Source organism: Mustelus asterias, chromosome 2 (genome assembly GCF_964213995.1).
Source record: "Mustelus asterias chromosome 2, sMusAst1.hap1.1, whole genome shotgun sequence".
In the NCBI taxonomy this organism is placed as follows: domain Eukaryota; kingdom Metazoa; phylum Chordata; class Chondrichthyes; order Carcharhiniformes; family Triakidae; genus Mustelus; species Mustelus asterias.
Window position 1 is genome coordinate 35,486,103 of NC_135802.1, and position 16,466 is coordinate 35,502,568.

The following is a 16,466-nucleotide window of genomic DNA, read 5'->3' on the forward strand; positions in this document are numbered from 1 at the left end:
CAAGTTAATTGGTTTTATGAAAGGCAAATCATGTTTAATCAATTTACAAGAGTTAGTTGAAGGAATAACATGTGCGGTGCATAGAGGGGAACCTGTAGACGTCCTGTGCTTTCCAGAAAGCATTTGATAATGAATAGATAATCCATTTTTTGCAAATAATAATGCACCCTTGTCATTAATAAAGGTCTAATCTAGGTGTGTCTAACATATAGATCACTGGCAGGAATCCAGCCCACTGTGCCTCTCTATTTGACTAGTTTTCAGAATAACGGTGTCACTGAAAGATTCTCCAAGGAGCTGTTCCTGCAAGCCCAGTAGAGAAATGGTCTGTGATTGGAGGAGCAGCTTGAAGGTGAGTGGCCATGGTGTATTCCCTCTCTCGCACTAAAGATGCCAGCCTCATAAAGGAGCACGGGGGTCAGGATGACAGAGGGGACAGGGAATATAACGAGGATCAGCGGTCACAGCAATAGCAGCACCTGTCTGGTCCCTCCACCCAGAGCAGCTGGAGTCTCTGACAGGGTTGGGTGAGGAAGCGTTGGGTGATAGCTTTGCAACCGTCCCAAATTCCTCCTCTGTGGTAAATATCCAAACCTCATGGGCCTGGCTGGAGAGTGAGTGAATCTGTATGAGTGAGTGAGTCTTTATCAATGAGTGGGTCTGTATGAGTGAGTGAATTTGTATCAATGAGTGAGTCTGTATGAGTGAGTGAATTTGTATCAATGAGTGAGTCTGTGTGAGTGAGTTTGTATGAATGAGTGTGTGTGTGTGAGTGAGTGAGTCTGTATCAATGAGTGAGTCTGTGTGAGTGAGTCTGTATGAGTGAGTCTGTATGAGTGAGTGTGTGTGTGTGAGTGAGTGAGTCTGTATCAATGAATGAGTCTGTGTGAGTGAGTGAGTCTGTATGAATGAGTCTGTGTGAATGAGTCTGTGTGAGTGAGTGAGTCTGTATCAATGAGTGAGTCTGTGTGAGTGAGTCTGTATGAGTGAGTCTGTATCAATGAGTATGTCTGTGGTGAGTGAGTGAGCCTGTGTGAGTGAGTCTGTGTAAATGATAATGGACCACCACTAGGAGGTTCCCATCCAAGTCACTCACCATCCTGACATGGAAATATATCGCTGTTCCTTTGCTGTCGCTGGATCAAAATCCTGAAATTCCCTTCCTAACAGCACTGTGGGTGTACCTACACCTCAGGGACTGCAGCGGTTCGAGAAGGCAGCTCACCATCACCTTCTCAAGGGCAATTAGGACTGGGCAATAAATACTGTCCTAGCTAGTGATACCCACATCCTGTAAATGAATTAAAGTAAAATGATGTGAAAAGGGTAGATGATCATGTTTTATACCAATTACTGCACCAAACCCCAAAGTGTATAGCAAGTAATAAAAGATTTTATATCTCAAAATACTTTGCAATCAGACTTTGAAAGGCCTGGTAAAGGGAAATCATAAAATCATAAGAAATAAAAGCAGGGATAGGCTACTTAGCCCATCAAACCTGTTATGCCTTTCAGTAAGATCATGGTTGGTCTGATTGTGTCAACTCCACTTTCCTGCCAGTTCCCCATAACCATTGACTGCCAGGTAGATCAAAAACCTCCCCAACTCAGCCTTAACTATATTCAGTGATCTAACCTCCACTGCTCCCTGTGGAAGAGAATTTCAAAGACTGTGAGAGAAGAAATTCCTCCTCCTCTCAGTCTTCAACAGGAACGCCCATATTTATAAATTGTGCTCCCTAATTCTAGATTGTCCCATGAAGGGTGGCATCCTCTCAGCATCTGCTCTCTCAAGCTCCTGACCAGGTGAATTTAACTTCGGTCGTGGGAAAACTTTAGAAATGATAATTTGGGACAAAATTAATAGTCACTTGAGCAAATGCAGGTTAATTAAGGAAAGTCAGCGTTGATTGTTAAGACTAAATCATATTAAACTAACTTGCTTGAGTTTGTTGATGAAGCAACAGAGAGAGTCAGTGAGGGCAATGCCATTGATGTGGGTCATGGACTTCCGAAAGACATTTGATAAAGTGTCGCACAACAGACCTGTGACCAAAGTTAGAGTTCATGGAATCATAGAATCCTTACAGTGCAGAAGAGGCCATTCGGTCCATCGGGTCTGCACCGACTCTCTGACAAAGTATCATGCCCAGGCTCTCCCCCACCCTAACCCTGTAACACCACACATTTACCCCACTAATCCCCCGAACCTACACATTAGCCATGACCAGAATGAATGGCGGAGCAGGCTCGAAGGGCTGAATGGCCTACCTCTGCTTCTAGCTTCTATGTTTCTATCTTATAGATCATAGAATCATACAGTGCAGAAGGAGACCATTCGGCCCACCGAGTTTGCACTGACCACAATCCCACCCAGGCCCTATCCCCATAACCCCATGCATTTACCCTAGCTAGTCCCCCTGACACTAAGGGGCAATTTGGTATGGCCAATCCACGTAACCTGCAATCCACCTGGACTGCGGGAGGAAACTGGAGCACCCGGAGGAAACCCACGCAGACACGGGGAGAACGTGCAAACTCCACACCGACAGTCACTCAAGGCTGGATTGAACCCAGATCCCTGGCGCTATAAGACAGCAGTGCTAACCACTGTGCCACCGTGCCGCCCCTAATGGGAATGGGGCTGCAGCAACATGGATACGATATTGGCTGAGTGACAGGAGAAGAGATTTATTGTGGTTGCTGCTGTCGTTCTTTTGAGCATGCGGGCATGACAAAATGGGAGTATGCACTTTGCAGAACATTTCTAACAGTGATTGCTGAGTCAGGCATTATGCAACATGATTCCTTTGTGATATGTCGTTCTTATGCAATTTTTAAAAATAATTTCAGAGTTAGAATATGATTAATAGCTGATGTTCCTCAAGGCTGAACTTTTTCCCCCCGAACACCGAGACTGAAATAGAACAAAGCAAATGAGCAAAATATTTCTCAATATGGTAACAGTATCTACTCTGGGAGTACAACACAGGACAAAAAAAAACAATTATTCTGGCACAGATTAACTAATGCTGAAGTTGTTTCCATATAAGGTCAAAACTTTACTGCCTGTTCAGAGGTCAATCTCTCGAACCTCCTCCAGCTACTCAGCTTCCCTCAGCAGGCAAACACATCGATGTTACAAGCAAACATGCTGGAGTTCAGCCTAAGTAAAAATTACACAACTGTTTAAGGCATCTAACATGTCACCGTGATTCTTCAAGCATTGCTCTTCAACGTGTCACAAATTGTTAAAGTTAAAAATATCTACCTTAACCAAAAAATTACTTCAAAAAGCAAAAGAGCATCCGTCACTTCCTACTCCCCGCCCACCCACCCGTCTTTCTGTAACCTTGATAAGTTGGCCTCTCTCTAACAGCAGAAGCAGAGCACGTAGATGCAGCTGCCAATCTCTAGAATGTCCCTCAGCAATTAACCTTTAATTAACCTCAAGACATGCATATTTTGACCACTTCCCTTGAAAGCATGAAGTTAACGATAACACTTCCACGTGTGAAGATCACAACCTCACTTTGGTTTACAGACTACCCATAAATGCCATTGGAGAGTGTCTAGAACAGTGTCTCCCAAACTATTTTCCGATGGGACCCCATTTTAGATTCAGGGACATTTTAGAAAAACCTGCAGCCCAATTCTACAATGGCTTTTCATGGGTTCTTTCCCCTCTCAAAGTCCACTTCCATGACAATGTGAATCACATTGGCCTTATATGCAGGTAAAAATGAACTCAACACTGAAGATAAGAGCATAAGAAATAATCTCTCCCTTAAATTTAGTTAGAACAAAGGAGATAGTCACCGACTTCAGGAAGTGTACTGGAGGCTATAGCCCCTGTCTATCAATGGAGCTGAAGTGGAAATGGTCGAGAGCTTCAAGTTTCTAGGTGTCCAGAAAACCAACAACCTGTCCTGATCCCTCCATGCGAACGCCATAGTTAGGAAAGCTCACCAATGCCTCTACTTTCTCAGGAGGCTAAGGAAATTTGGCATGTCTGCTACGACTCTCACCAATTTTTACAGATGCACCATAGAAAGCATTATTTCTGGATGTATCACAGCTTGGTATGGCTCCTGCTCTGACTAATTCCACAAGAAACTGCAGAGGGTTGTGAATGTAGCCCAGTCCATCGTGAAAACCAGTCTCCCATCCATTGACTCCGTCTACACTTCCTGCTGCCTCGGAAAAGCAGCCAGCATAATCAAGGACCCCACGCACCCCGGACATACTCTCTTCCAACTGCTTCCAGTCGGGAAAAAGATACAAAAGTGTGAGATCACGTACCAACCAAAATTGAAAAGAATGCCCTGCCTGTGTACTTTTTTTCATTCATTGAGACATGGGCGTCACTGGCTGGCCAGCATTTATTGCCCATCCCTAGTTGCCTTTGGGAAGGTGGTGGTGAGCTGTTTTCTTGAAACACTGCAGACCATGTTCTGTGGATTGACCCACAATTCCGTTAGGGAGGGTATTCCAGGATTTTGACCCAGTAACTGCAAAGGAATGGCGATATATTTCCAAGTCAGGATGGTGAGTGGCTTGGAGGGGAACTTACAGGTGGCAGTGTTCCCATGTACCTGCTGCCCATGCTTCTTCTGTAAGGGTTGAAAATATCTGTTCTGACAGCTTCAGTAACTCTTTGTTGAAATAACTCTTCTTAGCAGTATTAGTACTTCTTAGCAGTATTCTTAGAATAGTTCTTCTTAGCAGAATTATTAATGCTTGGCTACTTTCCACAACCTATCATATTCACAATGGGGTTATAATTTCACAGTTTGATAACTCAGAGGTTATTAAAAGATTAGCTGGCTTTGATATAGGGCTATGAATACAACTGTGTTTTATAAGGGATCAAGTACTTGAAGGGATTTAATGTATAGAATTGGCTTTCATGAATGGGAATTTATGTACTGAAGTTTGTAATAGATGGTTAGAACTTTATTTAGTTGATCTCAGCAGTTCTCTAGTTGAAAGAATGACATGAAAATATTTTATGTTTCAAGACTTTTACTGTAACAAACTAAAAGGACTATAAGCCAAACATTATTTTGTAGACAAGTTATACTTTAAATACAGAACAAAACTTACAACTTTTGCTTTTAACACAACTGATAAACCCACTTCACAGGCATCTCTTACACTGTTTTTAAGTAGTCTTTGCAATGTCCCAGACCCAACCTGAAGTGACTCTCAACTCCTAAGGACTTATTGCTATTAATTTTCTTTCCCAGCTTTTAACTCTAGAACTGTACTTCACAGTGAGGGTTCTACCTGAAGTTTCTCCCTCCAGCACAAGCTAGGTGAATCTTCCAGTCTCGCGAATTTAGTCCTTTCAGGTCAAGTGCGAGTTCCCATTTGTATTCCTATGGGGTGAGCCATGGAGTGTTTTGGCCTCTGGCTACTCTCTCTCTCCTGGATCCTCACAGACTGCCTGTGTCTGTGAATTTACAATGATATCTTGGAAACCCTTCCTTTTTCGAAGCCCTTCTGCATGGCATTGAGAATCTCATGGGCCTTTATCCGGGTAGGCATGCGGATTAGCTATTCTTGAGACCTTTACAGCATACTATTTACAACTCAACATTTTCAACACCTTCCTGGGACTTTGGAAACTAGCAGATTCACCACTGTAAGCACAGATGTATCTGCTATTATCTTCAACTAAACACCTTACACACACTTTTCAGCAGAGCAGCCTGGGCCTCCCTTTAATAGCCATATCACCCAGGCCTGTTGTTAAGCAGACTTCAGAACAGGTCACATGACCCCTTTCATTTTATCATAAATTAAAGACACAGTGCTGAAGCCTAACAATCCCATAAGCCTCATGTTTGTAACAACGTCAGTGTACTATTTCATCTTGAGTTGAACTTCCAGCATCATGATATCTCTGTCACAAAGATCACCTCCTTCTACCATACTGCCTACCTCCATACCTGATTCACTCCATCTGAGACTCTGATGAGACTCGTATTCATGTTTTTTTCATATCCAGCCTTGATTATTCCAATCCTCTCCTGGCTGGCTATTCATCATCTACCCTTTACAAACATCAGCCCACCCAAAGCTCTGCTGCCCATAATCCATCCCACATCAATCCCCACTCATCCATCAATCCTACGCTCACTAACCTACATTAGCTCGAGATCGCCCAACATCTCAAATTTTACATTTTCATCTATGCATTCAAATATATTCCACAAGACCATAAGACCATAAGACATTGAAGCAGAATTAGGCCACTCGGCCCATCGAGTCTGCTCCGCCATTCAATCATGGCTGATATTTTTCTCATCCCCATTCTCCTGCCTTTTTCCCATAACCCCTGATCCCCTTATTAATCAAGAATCTATCTATCTTGGTCTTAAAGACACTCAATGATCTGGCCTCCATAGCCTTCTGCGGCAAAATGTTCCACAGATTCACCACTCTCTGGCTGAAGAAATTCCTCTTCATCTCTGTTTTAAAGGATCGTCCCTTCAGCCTGAGGTTATGCCCTCTGGCTAAAGGGACGTAGCTCACACCTACCTATCTCTGTAACCTTCTCTAATCACAATCCTGTGTACCTCTAAGTTGAACTTCTTAAAGTTTTCTCACTATCTTTGCCCCAATTTTGGTACACATGCCTTCAGCCACCCAGACCCTTAGCTCTAAAATCACCTCCCTAAACATCTGGACCTCCACCCCTCCTTTTAGGACCCTTCTTAAAATGGGACCAACTTTTCATCAGCCATCCTCATAACATTTCTTTCCCTCAGCATTGGTTCATGTCTAATTACACTTCTCTGAAACACCTTGCCTTTTTAAAAATACTCTGCATAAATGTAAGTTGTGTTTATTGTTAGTGATGGTCTAACAACGAGAAACAACTGGAGAAGTGTCTTGGGTTGCAGGAAGATATACACGAGATGGTCAAATGGGCGGATAAATGGCAGAGGGAATTTAACCCTGAAAAGTGTGGGTTGATGCATTTTGGAAGGAGTAATTTGACAAGGAAGTTTACTATGGAAGGTCTGACACTGGGAAGTTCCGAAGAACAAAGGAATTGACCTGATTGAGGCATTCAAGATTATGAGGGGCATGGACAGGGTGGATAGGGAGCAGCTGTTCCCTTTAGTTGAAGGGTCAGTCACGAGGGGACACAAGTTAAAAGTGAAGGGTGGGAGGTTTAGGGGGGGATTTGTGGAAAAACCTTTTTACCCAGAGGGTGGTGACGATCTGAAATGCGCTGCCTGGGAGGGTGGTGGAGGTGGGTTGCCTCACATCCATTAAAAAGTACCTGGATGAGTACTTGGCATGCCATAACATTCAAGGCTTTGGGCCAAGTGCTGGCAAGTGGGATCAGGTGGGCAGATCAGGGCCTTTCATTTGTCGGTGCAGACTCGATGGGTCGAAGGGCCTCTTCTGCACTGTAGGGTTCTGTGATTCTGTGAACAATGTACCTGCTTTTGTCCTTCTCTATGGTTGGGGTAATGAGGTGAGGGAGTAGAGGAGTGCTGTTGAAGTAAACTTGGTGAGTTGCTGTGTGTGTCTTATTGATGGTACATAATGGAACTATGGCGTGCCATGATGGAAGGATTGATAATCAGTTCAATGACAAGGGGAACAATAGTGTAGGGTGGTGTTGAACTTTTGACTATCCTTGCTTGAGAATCCATCAAACTGACCAGTGACTATACCATCACATACCTGATTTAAGTTTTGCAGATGGTGCAAAGCTTTTGAGGGGGCTAGAGGAAAGGCAATCACCACATATCACCCATCTTCCACCTTGTTCTTGCAGCAAATGTCAATGTGGCAGGTCCAGTTAAACCTTGGTCAAAATTGACCCTGGATTTAGAGTCATAGAATCAGGAGGAGACCATTTGGCTCATTCTGTCTGCACCAGCTGCTCTCATTCTCCAGCCCAGTCTCTGCAGCCCTCTACATTCATCACTTTCTAATATGCATCCAGCTCTCTTTTGAAACCTCCTCTGGAATCCGTCCCCACCACTCTCCCAGACAGCACATTTCAAATCCCAACAACTCTCTGAGTAAAGGGATGGGATCTTACCGGCTCAACACACCGGTCGATCAGTGTGGCGAGCCAGTAAGACAGGGCAAGAGGCGAAAAATCGGGTTTGCGCCCAATTTCGCGCCTCTCGCAATCCTTCTGGCCCTGTTCTGCCGGCAAAATCAACCTCGTGCCCGCCCCTGTTTAGCATGTCATTAATGAACCCGGAATGCAATAGTCCAGGCTCAGTTTCCTTAGTCCACTCACCTTTCGAGGTCCCCACCGGCGAGGATCACAGATGGTCCCCAGCAGCGGTGACCAGGTGTAATGGCCTCACTGGTGGGACCAGAGACCTTTGAAGCCTCCCGGTTGGTCGGGAGCAGGGTCAGGCAGTGTCCAGGAGGCAGTGCCAGCCTGACATGCCAGCACTGCCCAGTGAGCACTCTGGCACTGCCCACCAGGCGCCGAGCAGTGCTAAAGAGACGGGGCCTGAGGGGACGGATTCTAATGGGAGAAGAGTCTGAGCGGATGGGGCCTAATGGGGGTGGAGCCTGAGGGGGGTGGGGCCTGAGATGGGCAGCGTCATGATAGGGGAAGGTGGGCTGTTAGACAACTCCAAGGAGTCCATGGTTCCCTGGACCTGCTGTCTCTTTTCCTTTCGACCCTCACTCTCTTATCATCCCTACACTCCTCCTTGCCTGCCTATCCTGATGTGGAGTGACCATCCTCTGGTATGACTGTTCCACAAACCTCTCTCCCTCTCCAATGGAGCGCAGTAAATGTTGATGTTGTAAGATTCAGTTATGTTCATGCTCAGGGAAAGATGATTAGACTTTTTTGTTGAGTCTGGGCATTATTTTAAATTCTTCTGTAGCTACAACTACATTATCAGTGAGGAAAGGTGAGCTTTGTGAAATGATCTACAAATATGCCCCCCGCTTGACCTTATAGATAAACGGAAGGTCATTGGTATAGCAACTGATAATGGGTAAGCCAAGGCTGCTTCACTGAGAAACAATATCATGAGGCTAAGTATAGTCATTCTCTTTTGTATTGGCGAATACCGCACCATTTTGGAGCATTGTTTTTCTTTAACCCACAGTGAACTCCGTTTTGCCATACTCAGCTGAATGTTGCCTTGATGTTAACGGTAGCTCCTCTTACCTATTTCTTAGCATTCAACTCTTCAGAACCTGAACTGAGTGTCAGTGGTCCTTTTTGTTCTTGCAGCTAAGACAGACTTGGGTGGTCATCCAGATTGTCAGGTTGATGCCAATGCCAGGTCGGTGCCAATGCCATAGGAAAAGGTTGGTTAAACGGGTGAATAAAAATGGATCTGCAGCACTATGCCGTCAGGATCCACAGGCTTTTCATATAAGTTTTTTAAAGTTTATTTATTAGTGTCAGAATTGGGTTACTTGTTGGGGCGGCATGGTGGCACGTGGTTAGCACTGCTGCCTCACAACGCCAGGAACCTGGGTTCAATCCCGGCCTCGGGTCACTGTCTGTGTGGAGTTTGCACATTCTCCCTGTGTCTGCGTGGGTTTCCTCCGGGTGCTTCAGTTTCCTCCCACAGTCCAAAGACGTGGGTTGATTAGCCATGCTAAATTGACCCAAGTGTCAGGGGATTAGCAGGGTAAATATGTGTGGTTACGGGAATAGGGCCTGGGTGGGATCGTGGTCGGTGCAGACTCAATGGGCCAAATGGCCTCCTTCTGCACTGTAAGGATTCTATGATTCTATTCTATTAACACTGAAATGAAGTTACTGTGAAAATCCCTTAGTCACCACACTCCAGCGCCTGTTTGGGTACATTGAGGGAGAATTTAGCGTGGCCAATGTACCTAACCAGCACGTCTTTTCGGACAGTGGGAGGAAACCAGAACACCCGGAGGAAACCCCCCCCCGCAGACACGGGGAGAACGTGCAGACTTCGCACAGACAGTGACCCAAGCTGGGAATGGAACCTGGGTCCCTGGTGCTGTGAGGCAGCAGTGCTAACCACTGTGCCACCGTGCCGCAAGTGGCTTCCCCGGTGGTTGCTGACCAGCAAGAGAACAGCTCAAGCTATGTTATAGGATCTAATTCACTAACCTCTGCGTAGTTGCAGATTTAACTTAATCAGACAAACTGCATGGACAGGCAAATGTCTATCCCAATATAACTGAGGATTTTTAAACAATAAAAAAATGCTTTAATACAGAGAAATGTATTGTTATGCCCTGAAAATAATGGGACCCAAATACAACCATAAGGCAAAATTAATTGATAACGAACAATTTAGAGCTTAGACATTTGTCCCAATTGGTGGAAGCAGATATTTATACTCCACAGCAGGTTGGACAGCCCAACATAATCCAACCCTATCAGAGTATCTGCTATTCTTTTCTTCCTCATTTACTTATCTAGCTCCCTCTTAAAATATATTCCTGCTCATCACCTTTACGCATTAGCACACTCCATATTCTAATTACGTTCTGGTTAAAGAAATTGCTCAGGTGGGTTTTTATCAAATTTATTAGTGATAATCTTACGATCTCTAGCTTTGGACACGCTTACAACTGGAAGCACCTTCTCAACAAAACCTTTTCACAATTGTAAAAGCCTCTATTAATTCACCATTCGGCCTTCTCCTTCCTAGAAGAAAGAGCCGCAGCCTGTTCAGACATAGAATCATATGCCAGAATTCTACCGCCCTGCCTGCCACGGAATCGGAGCGGGCGAGAGGCGGACAACAGAAATGTCCGATGATCTTGGGCAGGAATTTCAGGTCTCACTCAAGCAAAGCCGTAAAATCCCGCCCATGGAGTCACAGAGCAATGCAGCTCTTCGGCCCAACAGGTCCATGCCCACCATGGTGCCCTCCCAGCCTGTCCCAATTGTCCACGTGTGGCCCATATCCCTCTAATCCTTTCCCATCCATGTACTTATCCAAACGCTTTCTATCTTTCCTGACAATTATCACCTATCAGTTCTGATGTGTTATGACAGCTGAACAAGGTAAACAAAGCATGTCTCCCATAGATACAACGCTGATCAGACGTGAGTGTTAACCCCACACAAAAAGACAGCAGTCACCAAGCGGTACAGCGTCAGTTCATTTTTCAAGCTCTGGAGCTGATTCAGACGTATCAGATTTCAACGCACACATCCCTGTTGAATTGGCAGGGCAACAGGTTTATTTGGTAGCAAACGCCACTAGCTTTCGGAGCGCTGCTCCTTCGTCAGGTGAGTGGAAGATCGATCTTCCACTCACCTGACAAAGGAGCAGCGCTCCGAAAGCTAGTGGCGTTTGCTACCAAATAAACCTGTTGGACTTTAACCTGGTGTTGTTAGACTCCTTACTGTGTTTACCCCAGTCCAACGCCGGCATCTCCACATCTTGGCAGGGCTACCAGCCAAAAAGGATGAGCAGAAGTCAAAGGCATCAAGACATTTTTTTATTAATTCATTGCAGTAAAATAATAATGATTCCCAAGCTCAATTTTTGTGTTGTTCTATGTCAGGATATTGGCACATTGGCAAGGCCAGTATTTATTGCCCATCCTAGCTTCCCTGGAAAGGTGTGTGGTGGGGCCCTCTTAAACCACGGTAGTCCAGGTAGGGAAGGAACTCCCACCATGCTATATAGTGGCTTGCTACATCTCAGTGACTTCGCTTAGGCTGCATGAGAGAGCAGTTAAGTGTCAGTCAAGTTGGTGTGAGACTGATAACACCTTTATGCTGAGCACAGCATTGTAAAAGACATTTACTAGAGACCCAGCTGAGCTTTTAATGATTGTCTAACAATCCTGTGGTCATTTTTATTAATACCAGCTTCTTATTCCTGTATTTTTCCTCCGACCTCAAATTTTTTGAACTGCCATGGTGTGACCTGAACCAATTTCCTAGGCCTCTGGATTTCTAGTTCATTAACATAGCCACCACACCACCATACATGTAAGCACGTTTCAGAATTTGCTTTTTGAAATTTTGCTACAAAGAGTTGAATAACAGAAAAAGCTAATGCAAAGAATTTCATTTTATTTAGTAAATTATGTACTTAGGAGGTCTTGTGGTGCAGTGATAGCGTCCCTGACTCTGAGTCACAAGCTCCGGGTTCTAGTCCCATGCCAGGACCTGTTGGCTAAGGAAGGAGCCTTCACGGCACGGTTCAATGGGCTGATAAACAGCCCAGAAATCCTTCCACCACCTCCTCATTGTTCTCCAAAAGGGAAAATATGTGTGTGAAGATAGGCTTTTAAAAAATTACATAATCTTATTCTTTTTCCGCATTTGCTGTTGAGATGTGGATGATGCTGGCAAAGCCATGTTTACGGACCATCGTTAGTTGTCTTAAAATAGCAGCAATAGAACTTCCTATGGGCGGCTTGGTGGCACAGTGGTTAGCACTGCTGCCTCACAGCTCCAGGGACCCGGGTTCAATTCCTGGCTTGGGTCACTGTCTGTGCGGAGTCTGCACGTTCTCCCCATGTCTGCATGGGTTTCCTCCGGTTGCTCTGGTTTCCTCCCACAGTCCAAAAGACGTGCTGGTTAGGTGCATTGGCCATGCTAAATTTTCTCCCTCAGTGTAACCGAACAGGCGCCAGAGTGTGGCGACTGGCGGATTTTCACGGTAACTTCATTGCAGTGTTAATGTAAGCCTACTTGTGACACTACACAAAAATAAATAAAATGCTGACAGAAATAAATGGCGATCAGAGTGTGGAAACATGCCCACATGCTACTTCTTGACATTTATCCTTCATGCATACAAATAGTTCTCATCATATTTACCCAAGCCCCATGCTTCATCCAATCAAATCTTCAATGCTACATCATATCCACAGATCTCTAAAGGTTGCCACTCAAGTGGATAGAGCTGTGAAGAAGGCCTATAGTGTGTTCATAGAAATCATAGAAACCCTACAGTGCAGAAGGAGGCCATTCGGCCCATCGAGTCTGCACCGACCACAATCCCACCCAGGCCCTACCCCCACATATTTTACCCGCTAATCCCTCTAATCTACACATCCCAGGACTCTAAGGGGCAATTTTTTTTTTTTTAACCTGGCCAATCAACCTAGCCCGCACATCTTTGGACTGTGGGAGGAAACCGGAGCACCCGGAGGAAACCCACGCAGACACGAGGAGAATGTGCAAACTCCACACAGACAGTGACCCGAGCCGGGAATCGAACCCGGGACCCTGGAGCTGTGAAGCAGCAGTGCTAACCACTGTGCTACCGTGCCGCCCCGTGTTAGCTTTTATTAACAGGGGGTTGGAGTTTAAGAACCGTGGGGTTATGCTGCAACTGTACAGGACCTTGGTGAGACCACATTTGGAATAGTGTGTGCAGTTCTGGTCACCTCACTATAAGAAGGATGTGGAAGCGCTGGAAAGAGTGCAGAGGAGATTTACCAGGATGCTGCCTGGTTTGGAGGGTAGGTCTTAGGAGGAAAGGTTGAGGGAGCTAGGGCTGTTCTCTCTGGAGCGGAGGAGGCTGAGGGGAGACTTAATAGAGGTTTATAAAATGATGAAGGGGATAGATAGAGTGAACGTTCAAAGACTATTTCCTCGGGTGGATGGAGCTATTACAAGGGGGCATAACTATAGGGTTCATGGTGGGAGATATAGGAAGGATATCAGAGGTAAGTTCTTTACGCAGAGAGTGGTTGGGGTGTGAAATGGACTGCCTGCAGTGATAGTGGAGTCAGACACTTTAGGAACATTTAAGCGGTTATTGGATAGGCACATGGAGCACACCAGGATGATAGGGAGTGGGATAGCTTGATCTTGGTTTCAGATAAAGCTCGGCACAACATTGTGGGCCGAAGGGCCTGTTCTGTGCTGTACTGTTCTATGTTCTATGTTCTATCATTTATGCATCAGTTATTACCTCTGGAAGGAGCTTACAATTCCTTGTGCAAAAAAGTTCCCCTTTTGTCATAGATGCTAACATTTTATCCTGTACCTAAGACCTCTTGTCCTAAGTTCCACAATTATTGGAAACATTGCGTTTCCACCCACCCTGTACCATCCTTTCAGATGCATTTTGCGAATGAAGAAGTCCCCAAATTGTGATTATTTGTACAATTAAGTGACTTGCACGATCGCTTAAGTGAACATTGAGAATCAACCACATATGTGGATAAGATTCACATGTAAGCAGGACATGAAGGAAAGGCGGCAGGTTCCTATTCCCGAAGAACGAGTTCTAGTTCATGGCTGAGACCTGACAGATGATCAGCCACAGCACTTTTTCAATCCTGGTTTGCAATTTGCCACAACGAGATGCACGTGGGTAACATGTGGAAGCTTGCTTTCCTCTCTTGAACTTTGTGGTCAACAAGCCGACTTCCGTTTGTTCATACAACGCAGACTAGACATGACTATACACCACAGAAATGTCAGAAAATACAGTACTAATTGTTAATCCCATTCCAAGAAGCCATAAGGATAGATGTTGTGGCATATGACGGAATCCACAGAATCTTTACAGCACAGAAGGAGGCCATTTGGCCCATCAAGCCTGCATTGGCTCTCTGAAAGTGCATTCCACCCAGTCGCATTCTCCTGCCTTACCACCATAAGGAAAGTTTGTTCCAAACTCCAAACATCATCTGGGTGAAAAATTTCTTCCTCACATCACTTTTACTTCTTTTGCCAATTATTTTAAATTTATGCCCTTCAGTTCTTGATGCTCTTGAGTGGGAATAGTTTCTCACTAATTACCATGTCCCGGCAGCATGGTGGCACAGTGGTTAGCACTGTTGCCTCACAGTGCCAGGAACCCGGGTTCGAATCCCGGCTTGGGTCACTATCTGTGCGGAGTCTGTACGTTCTCTCCATGTCTGCGTGGGTTTCCTACGGGTGCTCTGGTTTCCCCCCACAGTCCAAAAGACGTGCTGGTTAGGTGCATTGGCCATGCTAAATTTTCCCTCAGTGTACCCGAACAGGTGCCAGAGTGTGGCGACGGGGGCATTTTCACAGTAACCTCATTGCAGTGTTAATGTAAGCCTACTTGTGACACTAATAAATAAACTAAACTAAAATTAAAACATAGCACTCAGGACCTATCAAGTCTCCTCTCAGCTTTCGTTTCTCCAAGGAAAGCAGTGCCAATATCCCCAATCTATCCTCTTAGCTCTTTATCCCTGGAATCATTGTTGTGAATCTCCACTGTACACTCTCCAATGCCTGGAGAGGTCATGGGATTGATCATAGGTTTGGAGAAGATTACAGAGATAAGGAGGACAAATATGAGGAAATTTAAACACAGGACTTACCATAGCTAGTTGAATGCAATTCTTAAACAGAGTTATCATCCTGGATGGTTTTAAACCAAACAATGTTAGTCAGTGGGATTGGCTAGCAACCACAAATGCAAAAAACAAACTTGAATTATCAAATTAAACCCGGTTCCGATCCAGCCAAGAATCGGTTGCAAACAGTGTTTTTGGATTCGCTTTCCCGTTACTGAAAATGGAATAGCTGCAACAACAAAAAAAAATGAGACAACTATCAGAAGGAGAAAAATAATAAGCCAGATCAGCTTACCTTTATCTTATAGCCGACTGTCCTCTCTTTGTACCAGTGGAACTAATATTGTAACCAGTTGGTGAATTTTAGTGGATCTGACCCTCTGTGCATGCAAAGGGACCTGGATTCACACACACACACACACACAGTCAAGCACTGTCTCTCAGTTCATTTTATTGCTGAGTATTAACACACCTTTGACCCTGGCTCTCACCCACTTTGTGTGCAGCTTTGGCAACTTGTCCCAGTTGTCAGATACTTGTACCAGCGAAATTATTAAAAGAAAAGCCCGGTCCTGTGAAAGTTCCTAGCCTGCGTTGGTTGCCAAAAATAACATGGAACTCTTGGCCTTGGAAAGGCTAGGCTGTCTTCAAGTCCCCTACAGAAGACAAAATTGATCTACACCCAAAAATATGTCTATCCCCTCTCCGCTCCAGAAAGTGGCAGAATTACATTTTCCTCCCTAGAAGACAGTGACATGCTAGACCTGGGAACAGTGGGACTACTAACCATTCATTCTGGTTTCAACTGAATCTATTTTTATGTGCACTTTAATAAAAATAAATTGCTTTAATCCATATCAAATAGGTCTGCAATGACAGTGGATCTAACGCTATCAAAACAGCCGCACTATATTTTCAATAACCAATCTTCTATCACAAAGTGTTTGATACATGGAACAGTACGTAAACATGTATCATATACATTCTATTAATTTTGTCCACCATTTAAGTAGGATTTGCAGTGGTTGCACCTTTGTTACAATGTCTCATTCACCCAACCAATTCCTTGAGAGCCTGATTATAAAATAAAACAAGTCTTTACATTTAGGGATTTCCTTTATCTGACTGCACGTTGGAAAAATTTCAGCCTCAATTCTCATTCCAATCTGATGCCAATTGATTTGATTTGATTTATTATTGTCACATGTATT

At 44.6% G+C, this 16,466-nt stretch overlaps 1 protein-coding gene across 1 annotated transcript in view; it reads right to left on the minus strand.

Moving 5' to 3' along the window:
• LOC144506832 (integrin beta-1-like) overlaps positions 1 to 15,688 on the minus strand; it is a 119,942-nt gene extending 104,254 nt beyond the window's left edge. The window contains exon 1 of the mRNA XM_078233191.1: positions 15,551 to 15,688. The gene's annotated coding sequence lies outside the window, so the exon portion shown is untranslated. The remainder of the gene's footprint in view (positions 1 to 15,550) is intronic.
• Between the last annotated feature and the right edge of the window lie 778 nt (positions 15,689 to 16,466).